Below are 26225 nucleotides of genomic sequence, written 5' to 3' on the forward strand. Positions count from 1 at the left end.
AGGAACCTCTCTGCGTGTCTGGGGCTGATTATGCATGAGACAGGGCTCAAAGGGAGTCCGGAGATGAGACAGGAGCCCCAGGGAAGCGACTGCTTGACAAACGTCCCTAGAACTCACCCTGTCAGCAGCTGTCCTGCCATATCTGTCTGCTTCTACAGGTGACTCTTCCCCTGCTCTCCCGGTTTGATTCTCCTCCACGCCAGCCCAGGCTGTGACAAGAGCTTCCCAATTGGCCTTTGGACCTCCTGAAGCTTACCTCACTCCCTTCCCTTGCAGCCAGAGAGGTCATCCTTAAAGTCTAGGTCAGGCCATGCAATTTCCTGCTCAAAAACCTTCCATGGCTCCCCACTGCCAAAGGAAAACACCCAAGTCGCACTCTAGGTCACCCATGATCTGGCCCCAACTACCCTTCCTGTTTCACCTCCCCACACCTCCTTCCACAAACTCACGCTCCAGTCCACAGGAACTCAGATGAACTCTGGCTGCCCAACCTTGTCCCGAGAATTTACGTGAACTGCCTTTCCTGCACATGGTCTACCTACAGAGGCCCAGCACCTCGCTTCTGAGAACTCTCTAGTTCCTCCCCCGTCAGCTCCCATTCAAAATTGGCCCCATTGCCTTCCCCTCAGTATTTCATTCTACTTTGTATCACAGGTGGACTTTCCCTCCATTACCCCTATTCAGACTGCAGCTCACAGAATGCATCTTGGTTTCCCTGGGCCAGCACTGTCCCCAGGACATGGCAGGGGTCCACTACACATTTACTAACCTTTAAGAGTTCACTGCAGCCCACGGAATCATGCCCAGCCTCCCTGACCTGGAATTTAAGGCCTTGTAGTGTGACCCCCACGCTTTAACCTACCTTCCTCCCAGCCACACTCAGGCCCATGCACTGAACAGGTCTCACCTGGGACACCTGCCTCTGCAAAGTGGTTTACACCAGCTGAAACCATGGGAAATCTAGAAAGGACTCCAACTCTTGAGGAATGGTCAACAGTGGCACATCCAGCCACAGTCAACGTCAAAATGACAAACGACCTGGAAAGGGTGACAGCAAGATTAGGCGCACAAAGTGGAACAAAAAGGTAGATACTTTGATGGCACTATATAACGTGAGAGGAGCACAGTTTGGGATTATGCGTGAATTTATTCCAGTAATCCTTTTATAAGGAGGATTTAGTACGAGTCAGACAAACTGGTCCTCCCTACCTGGTCCTCATGGACCCGCTCAGATTCCTCCCCTTCAGGGCAGGGGGGCTCTCTAAAACCCTACAGCCCCTGCTCAGACTCCTGTAGCCTTTCTTGTCTGTGTCCTTCAAGGGGCAGTCAACCCCGGATGTCCCACGGCTCCTCCCGTGGCACATCCCGCGGAGCCTCAGAGCTGAGCATCTGCTGTCGTCCTCAAAAGGACAGGCAGCCACTTTGGGCTGCGTTGCCCTCATTCATTCCACAAACACGCACTGAGTGCCGATTATGTATCAGGCAGGTGCCCAGCATCTCAGTGTGCTGCAGGGTGAGCAAGAGTTGTTTGCTGTACCCGCAGACGGTGTCACGTGACGCACAGATCGGAGGCCTCACTTACTGCTGTGGGGTCTTCTCCCCAGGAAAGTAAGCCCTCATCTACAACGCCCGTTCCAGTGGACCCAAATACCTGCCTGTCTCTTCGCTGCACGGAAACCATTATCTCATTGCCAGGCTGAAAGGCATGAAAAGCCTCCAACCAAGGTGAGATGCAAAGCATCCCACCCTTCCACCTCTCACGTCAAGCGCCAGTCCTTAGAGGCACAGCTCGCTTTTGTCATTTCTGACAGGCCTGAAACAGAGCAGGGAAAAGTCCCGGATCAAGGCGCTCACAGAGTTGAGGCTGCAGGGTAACCAAATTCCTCAGGCGAGACTCAACCTGGGGACACCCGGGAAGGAGGGTAGCCTCACAGGCTGGTTGCCAGGCCCAGGTGTTCCCATCAGGTACACGGCATTAGTCTCCTAGGGCCTGTAACAAATTACCACAAGCTGGGAGGCTTAAGACAGTTCTAGAGACTAGAAGTCCAAAACAAAGATGTCAGTCGGGCAGAATTCCCTCTGAAGGATCTAAGGGGAAATCTGTCGTTGCCTCTCTCTCAGCTTCTTCTCTTTGCTGGCACTCCTTGGCACGCCTCGGTGTGTACTTCAATTCTATTTCCATCTTCATAGGCATTCTTCCCTCTGCATCTCCACATGGCTGTCTCCCTGTGTCTCTTGTTTTCAAATGGCCATCTTCCCTCTGTGTCTCTCGTCTTATAAGGACACTCGTCCTATTGGATTAAGACTAAGGGAGACTCCAATATGACCTCATCTTAACTAATTACATCTGCAATGCTGCTTTCTCCAAATGAGATCATATTCTGAGATTCCAGGGGTTAGGACTTCAACATATCCTTTTGGGGGACACGATTTAACCCATAACACACGGGGAAAACACAACCCGGAGACTTACCCCGGGGGTGGGGGTCAGCAGGCAGGGTGAACCCTCTAGTTTGTGTGCATGGATATTTAAGCGGTTCTAAAGGGCCCTCTGGACTCCTGGGGAGCTAAGGACCAGGACAGGGGTCTAAACCTGAGACAGGGAGACAGTTGATGCAAAGAGAGGATTAAGAAAAGCGATCTCCTTTGGTCACTGCTTGTCTTGGGAGTTGTTAACAGGGGAGCTGTGACTTCGGATGGGCACAAATTATAGCTTTATTTTCATTAACCTACACCTGAAATTTTCTATTTCCTTTATTTATGAGTATCAGCAACACACCATGGTATTATTAGTACCTGTGCCTTAGTCAGCAATAGAATTGCACAATACAGAGTTGCAGATCTGCTGAAATATTATTTATGCTCATCACTACTTTTAAATTATAATAGTTATTAGACCTACTGTAATGCGTCAGTAAAGAAGCACACAGATTACTATATCAAAAGTTTGGCTTTACAAAATATTCTGGTAACTATAAGTCAATATAATGGGTTTCCTCTGTGCATTTAAAACCATTATTTTGAGAAATGTTCCACAGACTTGTCAAAAAAGGGGTCGATGGCACACACACACACACACACACACAATAAGAAGACCACGAGATGGAATTACAGCTGGACACAAAGGTTATCAGATTATAATCAAGCCTTCAGGGTAAGCAGCCCAGGGGACCCTCTGCTCAGAAAATGTCCAAGTCCTCCTAGGGGCTGCCAGGCACCTGGCTTGGGGCATGCAGTGAGGGGTGCTAATGCTGCTTGTCTTTTAGTACAGAAATACAAGCCTGCTTCCATGTATGCAATCTCTGTGTGCCTGAACAGTCCTGGGCAAACAGAATTTCTGCAAAAGAAACCTGATTTTAGCTTACATCTGGGAGCTGCTTGTTGGAGGAGCCCAAGAGAAACCTCTTTATGAAGCACAGAAACCTATGGAAGGAAAACAGACCCACCCCTTCTCACCTGCGTGGTAAAGTCCCAATCCTCAGGTGTGCTGACAGGGGCAGTCCTCCAGGTCCCCAGGGGGCACCTTCCCACACTGCTGCCTCCCCCAGGGCCTCTGCACAGCTCCACCAGGACACCAGCTCTCTGGTGGTTCTCGTCAGGCTCTGCCGGGGACTTCATCCTTTTTCCACCCACTTCAGTGAAGCTGGGGCAGGGACCAAGGCCCTGGCTGTTTGCTTAAAGCCAATAGCCAAGGCAATCAATCCCCAGCTGACCTAGCCTGCTATCTGTGGGCCAGCTGTCCCCACTTGTTCATGGAAACGCAAACAGACATTTCTCTGTTCCAACTCCAAGGTTAAGTACCGTGCTGCCTGGGGGCCAGCTGTCAACTTCTCTGCACCCTCCCTGTTCGGCCGGCAAAGGCTAAGACCTCACACAAGTGGGGATGCCGTCACAAATGACCACAGTGAGGACCACCGAGGACTCAGGCACCTGGAGGCGGGGGGAGCAGTCACCTGAGAGTGAGAGAGGAGACCACCCCAGAACGTGGCTTGGTACAGAGAAAATGAGCAGAGAAAAGGCCAAGCAGAACCACCAGCATTTTGCCAATAGTTTTCAAGGCTTTTAGGAGGAGCACAGAAATAAAAACAGTTCTGTATATGCTCAGCCTGACCTTGAGCTACCAAATTGGGAAGGGATAGCAGCCCACTTGATGGGTGCAGCCTACCTGCCGAGTGCTTGCCCTGGGCTGATACCTGAAGTTCATCGTAACCTCCAGGGAATGGCATGACCATCCTCTCTCCCAAAGAAGGGGCTCAGACCCGAGGCTTAGGAGGCAAAGCCACTTCTCAAGGCCACACAACTGGCCCCCAGCAAGCAGTTTGGCCCAACTGACTGGGCTGAGCCCAAGCATTATTACCCTCCCTGTCCCCAAGGAGTCCTGGCTTTAGCATGTGGCACCAATGAAAGCAATAGACCAGGAATATTCTCCAAACATCTACCACGCTCCTAGCACTCAAGAGTGTGCCAGGAGTTCACAAAAACTGAGATATGCAGGAGTTCGCCACACAGGAGCTCTGAAAAGGCTCGGAGTTACCGAGGCTGGAGCAGCCTGGAGGTGTTGCAGAGGAGGCAGGCTGGAATGGGTTTCCCAGGCTGCGGCTGTCATGAGAGGCGCAAGGCCCATATGAGCAGTACAGGCCTCCGCTATCCTACCTCAACTGCTGCTATTGTGTCATCCTATGCCCGCAGAGCAGAGAGGCACGAAGGCACAGGTCTCTAACAGCCCCTGCTCCCCACCTTTCCCACTGCCTGACCCCGGTGCTCCCTCAGACCTCAGTCACCCAAAGGATCCTAAGTGGTTCCCCTGCTTGCAGGCTCCCCCATCCAGACCCAGCCAATCCTACCAACAAATGGGCTCTCTAAAAGTCTAGTTCTGCTTAGACACTTCCAAGTCAGGCCCCCGTCCTCAGCTGGGAGTTCATGGCCATCCACAGGCTCTATCTCACCTTGGCAAATCTGTCTCCAGACAAATGGAAAACACTTGGCATCACCTGCCACGTGCAAATCCACGCCTCTTCCAAAGCAGCCCCCAGCCACCTCCTACTCCACACCAATTGCCCCAGCCTGAAGCACTGCTCCTTCCTAGACATCTTCATAAATGCTTACCCTTTACCTTTTCCCAGCACTTCCCAGGTCCTGGTGGTTTATGTCAGACCTATCCTACTGGACCAAATGCTTCCTGAGAGCAAGACAAACTTGTGTCCGGATGATATTAAGATGTGTGCACTGGAATAGAATTGAGAGTCCAGAAATAAACCTAAACATCTATGATCAACTGATTTTCAACCAGCTATCAAGACTATTCAGTGGGAAAAGGTCTTTTCAACAAATGGTGCTGGGACAACTGGGTAGCTACATGCAAAAGAATGAAGTTGGACCCTTACTTTATACCATGTGAAAAATTTAATTCTTTGTTTTGTGCACCTGAAACGAATAAAAAAATGTTATTTTAAAAACCCGCAAAAAAACAAACAAAAAAAAGAAACAAAAAATTTAATTCTAAATTTAAAGACCTAAATGTAAGAGCTAAAACTATAAAATGCTTAGAATATAGGAGTAAATCTTCATGAACTCAGATTTGGTTTCTTAGACATAACACCAAAAGCAAAAGCAACAACAGAAAAAAAAAAAGGTAGATAAACTGGACTTCATCAACATTAAAAACTTTTGTGCCCCAAAGGATACTGTCAATCAAGAAGGTAAAAACACAACCCACAGAATGGGGAAAAATATTTGCAAATCCTGTATCTGATAAGGGTCTAGAACCTAGAATATATATATAAAACTCTTAAAACTCAATAAAAAAATGGGCAAAGGACTGGAGGAGACATACCTCCAAAGAAGATATTCACATGCCCAAAAGCACATGAAAAGATGCTCAATATCATTAGTCATCAGGGAAATGCAAATCGAAACTACAGTGAGGTACCACTTCACACCCACTAGGATGGCTATAATTTAAAAAATGGAAACTAACAAGCATCGGTGAGAATATGGAGACATTGGAACCCTTGTATGTTGCTGGTATGAATGTAAAACGGTGCAGCCGCTGTGGAAAACAGCCGTTCCTCAAAAAGTTACATATAGAATTACCATATGACCCAACCATTCCGCTCCTGGGTATATATCTGAAAGAATTGAAAACAGGTGTTCAAACAAAAATTTATACACAAATGTTTATAGCAGCACTATTCACAATAGCCAAAAGGTGGAAATAACCCAAGTGTCCATCAACTGAAGAATGGATAAACAAAATATGGTAAAACCATACAATGGAATATTATTCAGCCATAAAAAGGAATGAAGTATTGATTAATGCTACAACAGGGAAGAACCTCGAAAACATTAGCTAAAAGAAGCCAGTAACGAAAGACCACACAGCATATTATTCCATTTATATGAAATGTCCAGAAGAGGCAAATCTAGAGAGACAAAAAGTAAATTAGTGGTTGTGTAGGACTTAGCGGGGAGGAGGGCAGGTAACAGTTAAAGGACATGGGGTTTCTCTTTGTGGCGATGAAAACGTTCTAAAACTGGCTGTGGTGAGGGTTGAACCCATCTGTAAAAAACTAAAAACCACCGAATCGTATAATTTAAATGGGGGATCTGTATGGTATGTGAATGATAGCTCAATGAAGCTGTTAAAAAATCATGGGGCACAGTGAAGAATGAAGCTGGGGTCTGAGTAGGGCAGCCAGGTACACAGTCTCCACGGGACAAAGAGCTGGCCACTTACATTTTACTATCAACCTCTGATGACAGGGACAGATTAACTGCAAATTAACCTCAATAAAAAGAAAACAACAGATGGTACATTTATGAAAACACTGTAGGGGAGGGGGAGGGGAAAGAGAGAGAGAGAGAGAAAGCAAATATGATTAAATATGAATCTGGGTGAAGGGCCGACAGGTGTTCTTTGTACTATCTGTTCAGCTTTTCTGTAATGGTTGAAAACTTGCACAACAAAAACTTTTTTAATGAGCCCTCAATGTCTAAAGCTTGAACAATTTGAGCAACAAAAGAAGTAACAATAGTATTAGATGATAGCCCACAATAAGATGAAATACCTGAGTCCTTTTTATAAATAATTGAATAAATAAATAAATAAATAAATAAATAAATAAATAAATAAATAAACAAACAGGGGAGAGGGGCAGCTCTCTCCCAAAAGAGCTCTAATTAGTAAATGTAAACGGAATGAAGAAAACAGAAGCATCACCCTTAAAACACCACTGGGATAACTCTCATAGGCAAGACGCATGGATGGCTACTACAATTAGTAGACAAAAGTTTGAGGAGAAACGGGATATTTGCACAGTCTCTCCCAAGATATTTATTTATTCATTACAAAGGAAAAAATAGTAACATGACAGGAGAGAAACGGGGCAGACACTACCTTAACCAAGTGCTGAAGACTAGTATCCCCAGTGACCAGACATACGGACGTCGTGTACCTCCTCAGATGATGCTCTAAGAAGGACATGTCACTTCTGTGAGATTCTTGCCAGCAATGCATAACTGCAAACTAATCATGAGAAAATATCAGACAAACCCAAACTGAGGGGCGTTCTATAAAATAACGGACCAGCGGTCTTCAAAAATTTTGAAGGTTGTGAAAGATAAGGAAAGAAAATGAGCAGCGGTTATATTGTTATATAAGATGTTAACAGGGCAAGCGGGGGAAGGGTATACAGGAGCCCTCTGTACCCTTTTTCCCAACATTTATGTAAGTCTAAAATTCTTTCAAAATTAAAATTTAAGGGCCAGCCTGGTGGCTCAGGTGGTTAGAGCTCCATGCTCCTAACTCCGAAGGCTGCCGGTTCGATTCCCACATGGGCCAGTGGGCTCTCAACCACAAGGTTGCCGGTTCAACTCCCACAAGGGATGGTGGGCAGCGCCCCCTGCAACTAGCAAGGGCAACTGGACCTGGAGCTGAGCTGCGCCCTCCACAATTAAGACTGAAAGGACAACAACTTGACTTGGAAAAAAGTCCTCGAAGTACACACCGTTTCCCAATAAAAGTTGTTCCCCTTCCCCAATAAAATCTTTTAAAAAAAATAAAATAAAAATTTAAAATTTTTTCATAATAAAAAGAACACACAACTTTGTATTAAAGGTGTCCATTGTTTGGAGTCACTTATAGCAAAGGGGATGCGATGTGGTGTGGTTTGATGGCACGGCCCTTGGCAGGGGGACATCCTCTCCCTGCCAGAAGGAGCAGCTAAGTCCCACCTGGGAAACGTGAAGGGGGGGCTCAAGATGTGACAGTGGGTTCCCCCACCCATGGCACCTGGGGTGGAGGGAGAAAGAGCACTGAGGAAGGGGTGAGAGTGTCTGCCAGGGTCTTTACCTATTTCTGAGACAAAGGAGGGCTCCAGATGAGGAAAAGGAAGGACGATAATTTAGAATTTCCCAAATGTGGCCTTCTTTGTGTCGAGCAATTTACTATACGACTTGTATTGCTTGAAACTATTGCACTTGTATTATTTCTATACTTTAAGATGATATGGATTAACTACTGGACGCCATTTTAAACGTAGTAACTTGATTTAACTCGTTTTGCTTGAATAATGAGTAGGATCACCCACGATCCTTCCCTCCCCCACCACCCTGCTGAATGCCTCATTACCACTGTCTATGTTACTAATTTCTTCTCTCATGGGGAATTAACCCCACCAGCCACTGACCCACCAGCCAGAAACAATGCTGACCTAGGTTCCAGAAAAGGGAAACAGAAATAGTACAAAATTAATAACAGAATCTAAGTGGTAGCCATATAGGTGTTTACTGTAAAGTTCTTTCAACTTTGCTTTGTATATTTTAAATTTTTCATAAGTTATTGCTTTTTTTTTAAAAGTAAAATTACAAATGGGTATTTTGAGCATTCATCCGGTAAATCCAGACTCACAGCCTGAGCTGGAGAAAACAGGCAAGGAGCCTAGAGGGCCCCATTTGCAGAAAAACACACCCACGCCTGTTCCTTCTCCCACAGGTGTCTGCAGGCGACAGGGCTGCCTGAAGGAAGGAGAAGCAGTGGGACTTCCCTGTCATGTCACAGGCCTGAGGCCTTGGAGACAGACTCCACGTAAATACATTCAGCTCTTCCAGTTCACTCCAAGTTAGAAAACGGGCAACAGCCACTGTTTTTAGTAGCTCCAAATGAATTCGGCAATGGATGGCAGGGCTGACCACGCAGGCCCCAACCCTGTCAGGTACCCCAGGTGGCCCTGCCCAGGGCTGACAAATACTCTTCTTCTGCCAAGTAATCAAGGGCAATGGTTACAAGTCAGGTATCTGGGGGTTACTCTCTGAGTCTGTGAATTAGTAAGCTCTGTGACCTTAAGCAACTTTGTATTTCTCTAAGCCTCAGTTGCCTCCTCTGTAAAAGGAATAGCAGCCTCCTGGAGCTACTGGGAAGGAAAAATGAGATCCGTGGTTCTGAGTCAGGGTGATTTTGTTCCCCAAGGGACATTTGGACATGTCTGGAGACATTTGAGGCTGGGGCTGTGACTAGCTACAACCCAGTAGGTAGACGCCAGGATACTGCTAACTCTCCTACAATGCACAGGGCAGGCCCCGACAACATAAAATTATCCAGCTGACGATTTCAAAGTGCCAAGTTCGAAAGCCCTGATTTAGATGGTACAGGTAATGCAGAGAACACGTCAAGTGCAGGACCTGTATCACTCACTGCCATCATCACCGCCACCACCATCGTCCTTGGCATCATTAGACTTGGAACTCCCCGTGCCCAGAAGAGCACAGCTGGGGGACCCCAATGAATGTTGCTGCACTAAATTGAACTCACAGGTCATGCCTTTGGGTTAAGGACAGCCCTCTTGCAAAATGCACCTTCAAGCCCCCAAGCTCACCTGAGGGAACTGAAGCAGTTGGGATGGGGAGATGGGACATGGGATGGGGTGGGGAGAAAGGAGAGTGGGAGTAGGGGTGCCCTGGGCGAAAGGGTCTGAGCAGATTATAACGATACCAGCTGACATCCTTATTTAACACTGAATGTGTGCGTTCTGCTCTTAAGCCTTTTACATGGATTCATTCGCTTGACTCAATGACCTAGGAGGTCAGTTCATAATAGAATAATATATCTCCATTCCCCGCCATGATCATAACCACTGACCTGCTGCTTCCCTGGTGGGGGAGCAGTGGCTTTGCAGACTTTGCCCTCTGCCTGTGTCTGGCCAGTCCTGTTGCTTGCCTGACCACTCTATAAGGAACCTCAGAAGGCACGGCACAGTTTTGTCTCCAAGCAACCCACGGTGGATGTGGATAGTTTCTGAGCCTTTCATTCTGTATTGTGGGACATGCTCAACGGGCGTCATTTCTGGGCAGGGCAGAGGATTGTTGGTGAGGCCATAGCAAGAACTAACCCCAAGGCCCATGTCTAAAGCAGACAGAAGCTGGCCAGTCTAGAGCCACTGCTGGGAGGATTCTGCCAACCTAGTCACGTTCCTGCCTGTCTGACTTTTCCTCACTGCCATCAGCAGGAACTCTCAAAACGGGCCTGGGGTTTGTCCTCAGAGGAGTGAGAATGGGGAATAGCTGGGGAGTTTATATTTGTAGCCAGGCATGAAGAAACAGCAGCCCGGAGGACATGGCCTGCAGAAAGAGTAATAAAAAAAAGGTAAGAAGAACGAATCCGGGTCTTGCAACAAGGGAAGTGAGAGGAGGCGGCGAGGGGTTAAGACAGGGAAGTGGGTGCCGGCTGGGGCACAGTACGCTCCCCATATGCTCGCATACCCCAACTTTGCACTATAAGGACAAATGGGATTCCAGAGAGCTCTGGAGTCTCAAAGATCAGGACACAAGGGAAACACACAATGTCACATAGGAGAAAAAAGGTACGTCTGTTAATTATCTATGAGAACTAGCATTTATCAAACATTACTATTTGTTAAACTTGGTGCCAAGCACTTAATAGAATCATCTCCTTTATTTTTCACAGCAGGTTTTAACACCCTCATTTTTATAGGTGAGCAAACTGAGGCTCAGAGAGGTGAATGATTTACCCAAAGCCCAGGATTTGGACTCCAAGCCCAAGCTCTGACTCTCAAGGGTATCCCAAGGGTATCCCAACTTCTCAACACTAAACATAACTCTGTGTGTTCTGGGGCCTTTTCCCAGGCCAATCACCCCCACATACCCATACAACCTTTTCTCCTTATCCTTTCAGGTAAGTCTAAGGCAATGAACAAGATTGTAAATGGGGGAAACACTAGTTTTTCAAAAATAAGAAAACAAACAACTAGTTAAAAAATGGGCAAGAGATATGAACAGATCTCACCAAAGAAGATATACAGATAGCAAATAAGCATGTGAAAAGATGCTCCACATTATATGTCATTAAGGAAAAGCAACTGATATATAACAATGAAATAAATACCACCTATTAGAATGGCCAAAACCCAGAACACTGACAACAGCAAATGCTGGCGAAGAAGTGGAGCAACAGGAACGCTCATTCATTGCAAAATGGTCCAGCCACTTTGGAATGCAGTAGCTCACAAAACCAAACATACTCTCCAACTGTGATCCAGCAATTACAGTCCTTGGCGTTTACCCAACATGCCAAGAAAATTCATGTCCACACAATGGCACGCTAATGTTTATACCAATTTTACTCATTATTGCCGAAACTTGGAAGTACCTGAGATGTCCTTCAGTAACTGAATGGATAAACACACTGTGGTACATCTATATAATGGAATAAAATTCAGCCTCAAAAATGAGCTCTCAGGCTGTGGAGAAAAAGGAACTCTCATACACTGTTGGTGGGAATGTAGACTGGTGCAGCCGCTATGGAAGGCAGTGTGGAGGTTCCTCAAGAAATTACGAATAGAATTACCATATGACCCAGCAATCGCTCTACTGGGTATCTACCCCAAAAATATAAAAGCATTTCTCTATAGGAGACACGTGTACGCCAATGTTCATTGCAGCTTTGTTTACGGTGGCCAAGACATGGAAACACCAAAATGTCCTTCGATAGATGAATGGATAAAGAAGTTGTGGTACATATACACAATGGAATACTATTCGGCGTTAAGGAAAGATGATATAGGAGCATTTGTGACAACATGGATGGATCTCGAGAGAATAATGCTAAGTGAAATAAGTCAGACAGAAAAAGCAGAGAACCCTATGATTTCACTGATATGTGGTATATAAACCAAAAAGAACAAGACAAACAAATGAGAAACAAAAACTCATAGACACAGACAATAATTTAGTGGTTACCAGAGGGTAAGGGCGTGGGGAGTGGGTGATGAGGGTAAAGGGGATCAAATATATGGTGATGGAAGGAGAACTGACTCTGGGTGGTGAACACACAATGGGATTTATAGACGATGTAATACAGAATTGTACACCTGAAATCTATGTAAATTTACTAACAATTGTCACCCCAATAAAATTAATTTAAAAAAAAAAAAAAAAAAGAGCTCTCAAACTGTGAAAAGACATGGAGGAGCCTGAAATGCATACTGGTAAGTGAAAGAAGTCAATCTGAAAGGCTATATACTGTATGACTCCAGCTATAGGACACTCTGGAAAACGCAAAACGATAGACAGTGAAAAGATCAGAGGTTCAGGAGAAGAGAAGGAAGGATGAGTAAGTGGGCCACAGGAGATTTTTAGGGCAGTAAATGTATTATTCTGTATGATACTTTAACAGTAGATACATATCATTACATATTTGTCAAAATCCATAGAATGTACAATACCGGGGTAACCCCTAATGTAAACTATGGACTTTATTTAATAATAATGTATCAACATTGGCTCATCAATTGTAACAAATATACCCCATCAATGCAAGATGTTAATAATGGGAAACTGGGAGAGGTAAGGGGATAGCTAGGAAGTCTGTACTTTTCATTCAGTTTTTTATGTAAACCTAAAACAGTTCTGCTTCTTTTTTTTTAAGTCAAACACTATCAATGCACTGGGAAAAAAATTTTTATTTTCTTCTATAGAGAAAAAAGACTACTACCCTAATCTCTATCAGTGAGGAAGAATCTAGTGATACCACCACTATTACATGTGTAATGTGACCTTCCCTTCCCAATGTTTTTGTGTTGATTGATGATTTGCTCTCATCCTCCCTGTTTGCATGTGAGGAAAGCATGCCTTTATTCCCTGGAACATTTGTTCCAGGGAGACACAGCCCAGGGCAGAAGATTGAAAAGTCAACAAACACTAGCTCCCAGTTCTTTTTCTGCAACGCACACATCACGATTTGAATGTGTGCACTTATTCTTTATTTCCTTGTTAATCTCTGTGAGGTCCACGGGGAGAGGGCCGGCCTCTGCTTCCTTCCCTGCGAATACCCAGTGTGGGCGGCACACGATCGGGATGAACCCCGAATGAATCAGGCAATGGCTCTAATAAATGCTGGAACTGTACAAAGCAGAGTGGGAGCAAAGTGAGGTGCAGTCAGGATTTCTCTCTGCCGCAATCCCAGACGGCTTCAAAGGAGAAGCATCTGGGGGAGGGCTAAAAGGAAAAAGTAGGGACTTGGCAGGCATTCCAGGAAGAGAGACATCCTGGTAGAATTGCCAGAAAGGAAGAGGCGGCCTCTCTGAATTTTAGAGCTGGAAAGTAACTCAGAACAGCTCGTTATGGGCAGAGACACCAACTTGGGTGGGTGAGATCAGAGACCTGGGACCTCCTGGGTTCCCATGAAAACAGCAAAGTACATCTCGATTCTCCAGCTTTCACCTAAGTAAGGCTAATGATAGAGGAAAGAGAACACAGATTTCACACACACACACACACACTCCCTGACATCCAGGTACCACAAACAGCCAGCCCAAAGGCAAAATGTCTTTGATGTCATTCTACGCCATACATATTATTTTAAAATGATAACAATGCTTCTCCCCCACGCTAAGTGACACCCTCCCAAATGTCTTCCAGTAAAAGCAATGTTCAGAATTATGCAAACTCTACTTTTGTGTAACAATAGCAGTAACAGCAGCTAATGCACAGCCAGTTGCCTGTATCATAACTCATGGAATCCCTACCACCATGCTTTCGGGTGCTGTCAGTACCCCCATTTTACAGAGGCAACCCAGCACGCTGCGGAGTGCAGCCCACATCCAGACAGTAGAAAACAGACAGTGAGCTATTTCTCCCATGTTACGTATCTTGTCCATTGCCTCACTCCTATAGACAACACCAGTATATGAGTTTGGAATCAGGCTCTGCAGATTCTAACCATAAAGTTTGGGGACCAGTTCTATTTCCCAGCGCCGTTTCCTCCTCTGTACAGTGGAGGTAAGAATACCTTCCTCAACAGGTTCTGTCCGGGGTGAACTCTGATGACAGAGTAAAAGTTCCAAATGTAGTGCCTGACACACAGTAGGCCCTCAAAGGAGAAAAACAACAAAACAAAAAAACCTGTTTTTTAAAAACCAAGCCCATCTCTGAACTCTTCGTGAACTTTTTTTCACTAGAAGGAAGAACAGGGAGGGTTAAACAACAACAAAAAAAATCTGTGACTCAGATGACCGCAGGCCCTGCTAATGAATGAAATCTCGGCCTGGGGCGGACGGCCAGGTTGCCTGGGCCAAACGGCAGGGTAGGAAACTGAGCCCTTCCTCCTCCCACAGGAACTTGGTGCTCCAGCCCAAGGAGGAGCTTCCTTCAGCTGACCCCACCCGTTTCCCCCAGAATATTCCACACATGGCCAGGAGACACCAGGAAGAGGCCACTGGGCCCCTGGGAGAGATGGGCACCTCCCTCCCACCCCTCCATACACAACTTCTGACCCGCACCCCTGCCTGGCTCTCACTGCCTCCCCAGAGACACCAAGGCTTGGCTCGTCCACCCCAGACCTGCCTCTTTCCAATGTCTCTAGGCGGCCCGCCAGAGCCAGTGGGAGACAGGCTGGATGGCCGGGCTGCTGGTTCTCAGCCATGGCCCTCGTTTGGCTTCTTATCCTCTCCTTCCATAGGCCCCAGACCAGCCATCCTGCCTCTAGTCTGGATACCCACTATAACCAATAAATGAGCCTTTCCAAGGACAGCCATGTACCACTCCCCTCCCCAGCCACCGTCCATGGTTCCCACTGCCCCTTGAATTAAGTGCAGAGCCCTTACCCTGGGATTCATGGCCTTCCACTATATAGTCCAAACCCACCCTCATACGTTGGAACGGAAATGGATTATACCAAGATTTGCATACACATTTCCAGATATGTCAGTATGGATTCACCTCTCCCACCTCCCTGTAGCTTTCACACACACACACACACACACACACACACACACACACACACACACACTATTCCTCCAGCATCCCACCTGGCTCTTCCCTGAGCTCTTTCCTTTCCTCGCCTCTGAATTCCTCTAGCATGCTGTCCCCAAACCTCAGGTATTCCCATGCCACCTGCCATCTCCACGTGGCCTCTGTACTGTTCTTTACCTAGTATTTTCCTTTAAATGAACTCCCTCTTTTACGCAAATTTATTTTCAAAGGAAAACTTTATATCTCTACCATAAATAGAAAACTATATTATCTGCCCTAAACAGAAGGCAAACAAAGACAACTAAGTTTTGTTCTAATACACATGAAAATAAATATATAATCATTAAAGTGTTTTAAATGCTTGTCTGGACGATATACTTAATAGGACTGTATAATAGACTTCAAATCCTCTCACACTCTAAGAACTGCTACCTTGGCACTTTATTTTTGCCTCCTTCTGGTCCTGTCTCCCAGTTTTCTGGGAATTCATCATTGTCTTGTCCTGGTTTATCTCAAATAGCACTTGGGGGGCACAGATGCTGCAGCCCCTCTTCCAGTGCCCACACACAGCATGGCATGCAATAAAAATATTTATGGAACAGAAGGTTCCGGTTTGTTCAGGTGTATTAACATGGTCCCATTCATCACCTGGCCCTAAACCCATCTGTTGCCCAACTTTCTAGCAAAACACACATGCTCGCCTTGCACCACCCTCTCATCAATCCCCGTCCACTGGGGCGTCTGAGAGCATGGCACAGAGAGTGGAGCATCAGTCAGGAGGTGCCGGGAAGGCTCCCGGTTCTTCTCCGACCCTTGCTGCCTCTTCCTCTGAAGCAGCAAGACCTGTGGCAACCCGGAAAAAAATAAGTCTCCAGTCAACCATTAACCGACAGTCTCCCAGTGCAGACACACTCCCTTCCCCAGGAGTTAGCAAAGTTCTGGGAAAACCCTGTATGAACTAGGCCCCTGGCTCCAGGAAATACAAAAGTCATCTTCCTGTCTCCTAGCAGCCAGAGACCCCAAAACACCTACCAGGACCGAGGGAGGCTCTCTCCAGAGCCTGAGTCTGCTGGCGCCCCAGGCGGCAGGAGGAGGTCACTCTCCCTCCCACACAGACACACGTTGTCAGGGGCGACCCTGGTGAAGACCTGAATCACCCAGACTTAAGTCAATAAGTGGCAGCCACTGGGAAGGCCCAGCTGGAGCCAAACCAAGGCCTGGATTCTCCTCGGTGGAAGGAAGTCTGGCCAAAGCCAGCCCAAGGCCGATTTGCTAGTGACAAATTCTCCTGACAACGCAGCCTTCTAAAAGTGAACACAGGACATTTCTTGTTCGAGAGAGGCCTCCTTTGGGAGCATTTGCATTCTTTTCGGTGTTAATTTTTTTTTTTTTTAGCCTGGCCACTCTTATGACTTTCAAGGATTTTTTTGTTGTTGTTAGAAAGAGTACATTTCATGGAAAGGTATCCAAACGATTCATTCCAAGCAGCAGTCATGCATGGGACATCAGCATCTCATAACTTCATGAAGCCTGAGCTGCTGAGGGTGGGACACCCACCCATTTGGATGTGGCTCCCCAGAAAGAAGGTAAACTGAGGCACAGGTAAGGTGACCAATGCTGTAAATAGGACAACCTCCCAAATGCAGCTTAAAGAGGACAGGGTAGTAAAGTGAGCCTCTGCGTCCCTGGGGAATGCTTACACCCTGACACCTGCTTATAGTGAGAAGGAAGGTGACAGGACTCTCCACGTTGACCTTTCCACAGTGCAAACAAGCTACTGACAGAAAACAGTGTTGTGGTGATAAGAAAAACACCACATCCAGCAGCCTGTCCCCCAGGGGGAACAAAAGCAGATGCTACTGAGAAGGACACATGGACATAATCACAAAGAGGTTCTCAAACTGTGTTCCGAGGAGCCCAGGGGGTGTCACGCACCTCTTTGGGTCTGCTGACATGGAATAAAGGGAAGCCAAGGGGTGGGGGTGTATTCCAACCCCACCCAGAGCAACTTGGCCCTTGGCTGCTTCATACATTGGACTTTCAGAGAAGATTTCATTTGAAGAAAAGATTCTGCAGCTAAAAGTACTGAGATGTACTAATGTGTGACGCTGGTTGTACCAAACAGGAGAAAGTGATGTAAGCGTGTGTCTGTGTTTGTGGAAAGCAGCTGCCACAGCCCCGGGTGTGCTGGGAACTAGCCGGTCGTTGGTCCTGAGCGTGCGCTCTGAATTCAGGAGAAGCAGTGGGAGACAGGAGATCCTTTGCCAGGTCTAGCCTGGCCACTCTGCCCTTCCCGGGCAGGACCACGGGTTACAAAGTGCAGGTAACAACAATCAAGCAGAGCTTTGAGCCAAGTCAAACATCCAGAAGGAAGACCCGAACCTCAGTAGGGATGGAGCCACGCGCAGGCACGAGAGCCAGATGGATGGATCCAGGGACCAGAGGCCAAAGAGACTGAGAAATGATGTCAATGCCTCCAGGCGACCTGGGACAAACACCTGGGACAAACACAGTGGCCAGAGGCTGGTTTCCACGCAATCCCAGCAGCTTGCTGCACAGAAAGGCTGTCTCGGTTTGGAGGTCCAGGATGGACCAGATCTGAGGTGTGGAGAGGCTTCAGTGCGCCCACTCCACACAACGGAGAGTGACGCGCCCTTCCAACTGCCTCCAGACTCCAGACAGCTGTGCAGCCATGTGCAAAGGCCAGGGCCTCTGCCGGTCTTCCGTAACGGACATACATGTGTCTGCCCAGCAGTGCTCGCTTTGAGCAGGATTCCTCTTCCAGGCCAGGTGAGTCTTGCCTGGTCCTTCTGGGTGGGAGAACCTGGCCCCTCCTTCCTCTTCCTCAGAGTGAATGTGATTGGGGCCAACCAATTAGAATATCCTCACCCCCTGGGCACAGTGGCTGGCTCAGGGCTGGGTATGTGACCCAGGCCCAGCCGTACAGAATCCTCCCTGGGCTCTCACCAGAGTTCCTGGAAAATGCACTCTTTCCTTATGAAAGCAAGCTGTGAGAACAACGTTGAGTTGGGATGGCCAGTGCCTATCTTGCCGCCCCTGGGAAGCAGCCTGACAATGAAGCCAAGCAGAGCTGAGAGGCAGAGGTACATAATCCTGCCGGCACTACCGATTGCTGGATCCAGCCAGACCTGACCCGCTATTTTGATTCCCAAGTTGCCAGGTCCACGGAGTCCCCTTTTTGCTTAAGTTAGTTTGAGCTGGGCCTCTGTCATTTGCAATCAAGGGTTCTGAGTAAATCCAGAAATGGGAAGGAGTGGAAATGCACCATACATACTAACATAAGTGAGCCTGAAGTGAGCTTCCTGCTCCCGTGTGTGACTGACTCTTGCGACGTCTGTGCCAGCAGCAGTCTGGTTCGGAGATGCCAGGACGGTGGCTGTTTTCCTTTGAGGCACTCAATGTTCATTCCCAGGCCAACGGTGGTTCCCCTGCAGCAGCCATAGGCCCAGAGGAGCTCCTCCTCTGTGGGTTTCTTCCACGGCCCTTGGACAGTGTGGCAGGCTCCTCTTTCCATCACCAAGTGTAAGTCTCTCCCTCAGTAGACACCAGGACCACTAAAGAAGTTCACCCACTTGTTCATGGCCCCAAGGATGCCTGAGCTGTCCCATGGCATCCCAGACCCTGGTCTGCCTTCCAGGCTCCATCGTGCACCTCTGACCACCCCAGGATCTTCCTGCCTACGCAACCAGAGTGCCCGTGGCAAGAAAGCCTCACATGCTGACTCGAAAACCTTGGGCACTAATACGTGGGGAGTGTGTCCATCCGTTAGCATCTCTGGATTCAGCAACACCCTGTGGTCCAGGACTCACCAGCAACACGGCCCCATAGCTGCCGGATCTCCTCACTCTCCAGTCAAGACCTTACCAGATGGGTTTGAACATGAAAGGAGGTGCCAAATAGCTTAATAAATCCGTATGTGAGATTGCAACAAGGAGGCCAAAAGGGATAAACTGAATGACTCATACATGAAGTAGGGTAATTTGATAACTAATATAAATAGGAAATAAGAGTTCCCTAGATAAAGGGACTGAAAAAAACTCCTCCAAAAGCTCAAGAGAAGGGGAAATGAGGAAAACAAATCTGTATCTGGAAAATAAAAGAAGCTTAAGATAACATGTTACAAATGTTACAAATAAATACCTATTCTATTTTAAAATTAGAACTATGTTGGCAACAGTGTTCTTAGGAGAACTGGTTACATAAAGCCCCTCTGGAGAACTGGGCCAGGCCATGGTGGGTGAGGGGGTGGCTGGCATGGCTGGGAGCAGTTTGGGGTCTTGGGGCCAGAGCCTACCACAGGGTCGTCCCCAAGGATTAACAGGCACAGGAGACAGGATATCAGTCTGAGTTTGTTGAGTAAGGACTGTGAGTTCTCCCTGGGGACCGCCTCTTCCACTCCGGGCCCAAACTCAGGCCTACCTGATTTCCCCAGCTTTCCTGCAGCCTGCCCCTGACTGCCTGAGGTCCCTCTCACCCCATCCCTGCTCCACTCACAAATCTGTTGCCTCCCCCTCTGCTGCCCAAATCAAGCCTGTGGGCCATGCTCCAGCAGCTGGCTCAGACCCACCTTTCCTGGTGTAGCTGCCCCTGCTCCCCGCTACTGCCGCAAGAGCACCCCAAAGTAATTCTGGCTCCTCTCTCCTCCAGCTTTGCCTCTCAGCCTGTGCTTTTACTGCCCCCAGGGCTCCAGATGTCCCTCCCCTCCCCCTCATCCTTCCAGACCCATCAAAGCATGCTACACCCCTGAAGCCTTCCTTGATCTCCCCAGCCTCTCCTCCCCTGAAGTCCCTTAGCTCCTCATCTGTCCCCTCCCATCAGCAGTGAGCATTTGCCACTTTATGTTATAGTTATGTCTTTATCTTCTACTGGGCAGTCTGCACATCCTTCATCTTTGTGCCCTCTTTAAGTTTTCATTCATTTATTCATTCATTCATTCCATAGACATGTATTGAGCACCTACTGTGTGCTGGCCTAGGACTGGAGATACAATGATGAACGAGTCAGATGCTGTCCCTGCCACCTGGGGACTCAGATCTTAAGGGAGAGGAGAAAAACACTGAATAAACGTAAATAAATATATCAGTACAAGTGGTGATGCGGGCTCTGAGAGAAAGGTGCAGTGTGACATGATCTGTGAGCTCTGACGTAGGGGAAGCATTGAGGAGGCATCTCTGAGGACGTGACGTTAAACCCAGACCACAGGGGTGAGGAGACTGGGTCAGGCTCATTTTCTAGGCACATAATAGGTGTGTGTTAAATACCTGTGGAACGAGTGAGTGACTGTAATGAGTCAGAAATTCCTAGTGTGCCTCCTGTATCCCTCCAAACACACTAACCCGCTCTCATCACCTTGACAGGTCACTCCAACGGGCACTTAGAGGGGTTTGACAGCAAACACACCTCCAACGGTCAACAGAACATGTCCACCTATGTCACCCCTGCAGAGGTGCTTGCCACAACTTAATGTGGCTCTGCTCATGACCCGTGATACAGCCATCACCCTCAGTGCTGGAATAGCAAGTGGGTTTCATCCTGCATGCCAATTCCAAATCATTGGTAATGGCTGCCTGGAACCCCATGTTGGAAGGACTGTGAGGCTCTCTCTGGCCTCCAGGGGAAAGGGCGGTGATTGACTAGTGATGTCTACCCTGGGAGCAGCAGCAGAGAGCACAGGCATATGTGACACATATTTTCTTTGCCACTCAGGGCCCCGCAGATGACCACCCAGGCAAGAAACTTCCTTCAGATCTAATTGCCTGGAAAAGCACTCAGCGTCTGGTATCCTTTTCATTATGGGCCACATGAACCGTGTACATATTTTTTTTCCTGCTTTGATTGCTAATCAACTCAGAGCTAAATCTGTGGTTCAAATATAGTAAACTGTGTACAGTTCTATGGCCTGAATATGTATTCTAACTCTCTCTCTCTCTCTCTCTCTGGTTTTGACCTTCTAGTTGATCTGCATTTTTCCTAATTTTATTTTTATGGGTTTCTATTCAATTACATACACATATATACAGATATATACATATATATAAATATGATAGCTACATATAGCTCTGGCATATAGTATCTACATTATCCTTTTATTATAAATACATATTTTTCTATTTCTTATATATTCAAGACATATATATTCTTGTAGGCATCTTGATTCCTTTATGGAACAAGATAGAGGAATTAATGAAGAGATGGATGGATGACAGGAAAAACCATGAAAAATAAGATAGCCTTTGCCTGAAAGAATTCAGAATATCGTGGCACTTGGTCATGAATAGAGTCTGGGACTAGAGATCAAAAGCCAGGCTTGTGGTCCCAGTTCTGACTGGCTACATGACTGTGAAGGGGAAAAAAATTACATCCACAAATCCCTCCCCACACAGAAGCAACCTGAGGTTTTATCATCTATTCAATGCATGTAAAACAATCTGCCCCACATACTGCATTTGGTTGTAAACATAATTAAACAGAGAGGTTCACAACTGCTAACCAGCAGTGGGGCACCAGCAACATGCCCACCACCCACCGGTATCATCGTCAGTATTGGGAACAACATCCTAGGCAACAAGCACACAGCTGTAAATAAGAAGACACCAAACCGCATGGCCTCCTATAAATGCTGCAGGAGTTCACAGAGAAATGAGCCTTCCGAGGCCACGTGTGCATGCAGCGTTCTTCTCTGTCCCCTCTTCCTGATGTCGGAGAGCACTGTGACTGATGGACTTCAATTCCCTGCTTCTCACAGACAGAGAAATGGCCCCATCCAGGATCCATCATACTCAGCACTGGATATGGCTGCCTCTGCCATGAGGGCCTGGGGCTCCTGGCCCACCACCCTTCCCCAGTGATCTCCTGACTACAGCATCCCCTGAACAAAGAAAGGGCACATGGCATGCATTACGTGCAGGCCAGTGGAAAGAAAATGAGCAGAGGTGGAAATGGTGGGGCGGTGTGAGGTCACTGGCAGCTGACTCTCATCCATGCACCCCACAGGACTTCACAGACATCTCCCGGCTCCTCCTGTCCCCAATCAGAGGCCCATCTATTTCACAATCACCAGGGTTTCCCGGTACCTAAACCAGCACCACTGAGTTTCAAACAGCAGGTGAAAATGTGACAATAACAATAACTGGCGTCCTTTTCAACAAGTTTTTCAGCAGGGCACGGGCAAAGCCTCTCTTTTCTGGGAAAACTGCCAGAATTCACAATGGTAACAAGACTAATTCTAAATTCTGGACTCTTCCCTGCCCAGTCAAAGGCTGAAAGTGAAGGCAAAAAGGGGAGGGAGGACAGACAGTCAGAGGGCTGTGTTTGCACACCAGTTCAAGTGACAAAATAAGGTCTCGTGTAGTTTATCCTTAGGGACAGACTGATCTCAGGCAGTGAGTTATCTGAAGTGGGGCAGGGACTTTGACAGAAGCTCACCTGACATGCTATCGTATGCCCCTTCTTCTCTGTGGCCTTACCATAGCTGCCCAGAAGCCCCCGTTTACACTGTGACCAGCTCCCTCAGGCCCAGCTGACTCTTCCAGGGGTTCACCCAGCTGAGCTGGCAGGTTGAGGTCCCTCCCTTGGGAATCTGGGAAATGGGCTAAGAGACTAAAGTTGAGACTTCAACTCAATTGATCTCTGGAATAGTGAGATGCAAATAGGAGTTGATGGAGGGGCCACTGTCCTCATGCAGAAATGCCCAGAAAACAGCAAGATGGTCTTCTGTGACAGAAAAGAAGAGAGTGAGCTGAAACAAAGACTGAAGCAAACACAAGGCAGAGAGAGGGTGCCTGGGTTGCCCTTTGGTCCACGTGCTCCATTCGGCCCTTCCAGAGGCTTGGGCTTCTGTGAGTTACTCCAGTGTCCCAACAATAAATTCTCGTTTTTCTTCCGTCTCTGCTGTTTGCAACGAGGCTAGCCGTAGATACCACAGGTCCTAGTCAGCCTGATTAATGTGTTCACTTCCCTCCAACCTTCCTGTTAAGCAAGGAGACCTCAGCCACTCTCTGGGATGATTTACAAACACCTGGGAGGATTCTAAACAGTGGTTGGTGGACAGCACAGGTTTCTGTGCCACAGGGACCCAGGTCTGGCTCCATCTAGTGACCTTGAAAGATAACCTCCTTGAAATGCACATTCCTCTGACTTCAGCTGCTGCAGATGCCTCCCCAAATCTACTCCTGACCCTCTCCAATCTGTCCTCCTCAAAAAGGCACAGTGAGCTGTTCAAACTGGAAATCCTCCAGTGGCTTCCTATTGCTCCGGTGCTAAAACCGAAATCTGCCCTTCACCCTATCCCCCACCCGGCCCACCTGGGGCCTCTGTATTTCCCTTAAGACACCATACTCTTCCCCTGCAGGTACCTTGATACTGCTACATGGGGAATGCTTCCCCTAACCCTGCTCCCCAAACTCTTCGACCCAATTAACTCTGTTTTTAAAATCTTATAATTAACACCAGCTGTTAATCTTATTACGGCTCAGTGGCCTAATTAAGTCTTAACCTTCGATTCTGAGCTCAACCAGCTCTTACTCCCTGGACTAGTTCTGGCCCTTTTGTACAAGCCCCGCAGTATTCTGTACTTCTCCTTTGTAGCGATGGTCACAACTACAAATAAACAACTAATGACAGTAGCAGCTCTTTAGTGTGTGTTCCCATCGCTAGAATGTAAGTTCCACGAGGCAAGAATGGGTGGGGTCTATCCCCGGAGGTAGCACAGCGCCTGGCACATGGCAGCCTTTCAAAAAAATATTCACTGAGTAAATGAAGGAAACTGATGCTAAAGTAGGCCGAATTATCGGTGTCAATTCTTCACTCCCTGTAAAAGTATGAGATAGTCACACTCTGCCATGGCCGAATTGTGGGCTGTGGACTTCCCTGCCCCTTGGCTTGCGATGGCCATAGGATATCAGAGGATATGATGTAAGCAAAGGCTTAAAATGTGACTGTGCCACTGAGCTTGCACTCCTTCCTGTCACCATGACACAAACAATCCTTGGTAGCCGTTGGCCCAAGTGGGATGAGACACATGGACCAAACCTAAACCTAACTCACAGCTTGAAAGCAACCAAGTTCCACCAAGAGCAGCCTAGGTCAGCCAGACTTCACCCAACCCACAGATATGAAGTCTTGACAATTAAGTTTGTGAACTCACCCTAGAAAAAGTGCTACAGGCCTCACTGCTGAATATCACTACAGTCACCTTCAAAGTTCTCCCCTTGGGAAGCTGTGCACTGAGGCCAGCGCCTAGTCCACCCTTCAAAGCAATTTTGGAACTCTTTCTGGAATGGCCATCAGAGCTGTCACCGTATTACCCTTGATGTCCTGAATGTCATCAAGATGTCTCCCTTTCAATATTTCCATTATCTTTGGGTAAAGAAAGGGGGCCTTTGGGGACTCCCCTTTGGAGGCCAGAGCAGGTGAGTAGAGAGGGTGTTCCAATACAGTTATTTGTTACGGGCTAAAAACTCCCTCATAGACAATGCCGTGTGAGCTGGTGCCTTGTCGTGATGAGAGAGCCATGAATCATTGGCGAAAAGTTCAGGTCGTCTAACTTTTTCACGCAGCCTTTTCAGCACTTCTAAATACTAAACTTGGTTGACTGTCCAGTTGGTACAAATTCATAATGAATAATCCCTCTGATAGCAAAAAAGGTTAGCAACATCATTGCAACAAGTTCGTGAACTTGACTGTCACAACTCGTATGTGTGGGAGGAATTAATACTTATTGCCACATGCCAGTGGGTTTGGGGGCGGTTTGTTACACAGCAATATTGTGGCAAGAGATGACAGATACATATGCCCTGGCAAGACTGAAGACTGGAAGAAGTCCTGGGGAAGGTTGTAACTCTTGTCCTCCATGTGGCCCACAAAAGGGTCCAGGTTGATTCTATGGGCAGATCTATACCCTTCCTCCAGAATACAGGATAAACTTCCCAGAATTCTTCAGTCCCACAGCTGGGACACTTACCTCTAGTAGCAGCCTCCTGGAACAGCCCAAAGTGTATTAAGTACCTACACAGTGCCAGGTGCACAGTAGGAACTTGATAAGCACCCTCACCAATTCCACCACTAAGTCTGAGAGTCCATGTTCACAGGCAGAAAAATCTGCAGTTTTTTCTCGCTGTGGGGCTGGGGAAGGAGATGCACTCTGACCTGTCCCAGGGGCTGACCCTTCTTACTGCCTCAACCGATCGCCCAGACTCAGGTAAGAGGAAGGGACAGGGACACAGGCAGACAGAGCATCCCTCCTTACCCTATAACTGATTCGATGCATGACCTCCAATTACATTTATTCATTCAAAATTTATAACTGCCTATTTCAAGGAGAGCTTGAGGCAGCTTGGGGGCTGCATGCAATAAAAAAACAAACAACTTAAGGATCAAAGAGAACAGAGGCCAAGCAGAAAGCAGAAGGATGAGATGTCACCAACAATCTGATGATTAAACTGAGCAACACATCTGACTCAGCTTACCGGCACCCACAGAAACAAGATAAGCACGTGGGATACAGACGTCAATATAAAATCAAAGCAGCAGTACTTGAGTCTGAGTGTGAACCCCACTCACAGGCAGCGCCAAGGCCAAAATGGCATGGATCAGTTCAAACTAGGCAGACCTCAATACTAACAGTAATAACCACCAGCCACATGGCAAGCGCTGTTCTCAATGCTTTGTCCAAGACTTCTTATTTAATCTTCATGATAGTGAGTCAGATACTATTATTACTTCCATTTTACAGATTAGAAAACTGAGGCCCACAGAAGCAAAGCAACTTCTCAGGGCCATAGAGTGAGGGAATGGTGGAGCCAAAACGAGAGCCTGCAAGTCTGAAGCCAGAGCCCAAGCCCTTAACCACTAAGCAATCCAGCTTCTGCTTCGCTCATGCTGGACCTGCTCACATCCTGCAGACCCCGAGCACTGGGCCTCTGGCGCAGGGCTGGCTACAG

The 26225-nt window shown here is 47.4% G+C and overlaps 1 protein-coding gene across 11 annotated transcripts in view; it reads right to left on the reverse strand.

Moving 5' to 3' along the window:
- The window catches only part of RPH3AL (rabphilin 3A like (without C2 domains)), a 147571-nt gene that overhangs the window by 107872 nt on the left and 13474 nt on the right, over window positions 1-26225 (reverse strand). For 3 of the 11 annotated variants that reach the window (XM_081029478.1, XM_081029469.1, XM_081029465.1), the window contains exon 1: window positions 16297-16423. The exons of 5 other annotated variants lie outside the window; for them this stretch is intronic. The gene's annotated coding sequence lies outside the window, so the exon portion shown is untranslated. Of the gene's footprint in view, window positions 1-16296; window positions 16445-26225 lie in introns of those variants that run through there. 3 more of the 11 variants (XM_081029473.1, XM_081029466.1, XM_081029477.1) reach the window with 3 other exon arrangements.

The sequence above is a fragment of the Rhinolophus hipposideros genome (assembly GCF_964194185.1).
Source record: "Rhinolophus hipposideros genome assembly, chromosome: 20".
Taxonomy (NCBI): Eukaryota; Metazoa; Chordata; class Mammalia; order Chiroptera; family Rhinolophidae; genus Rhinolophus; species Rhinolophus hipposideros.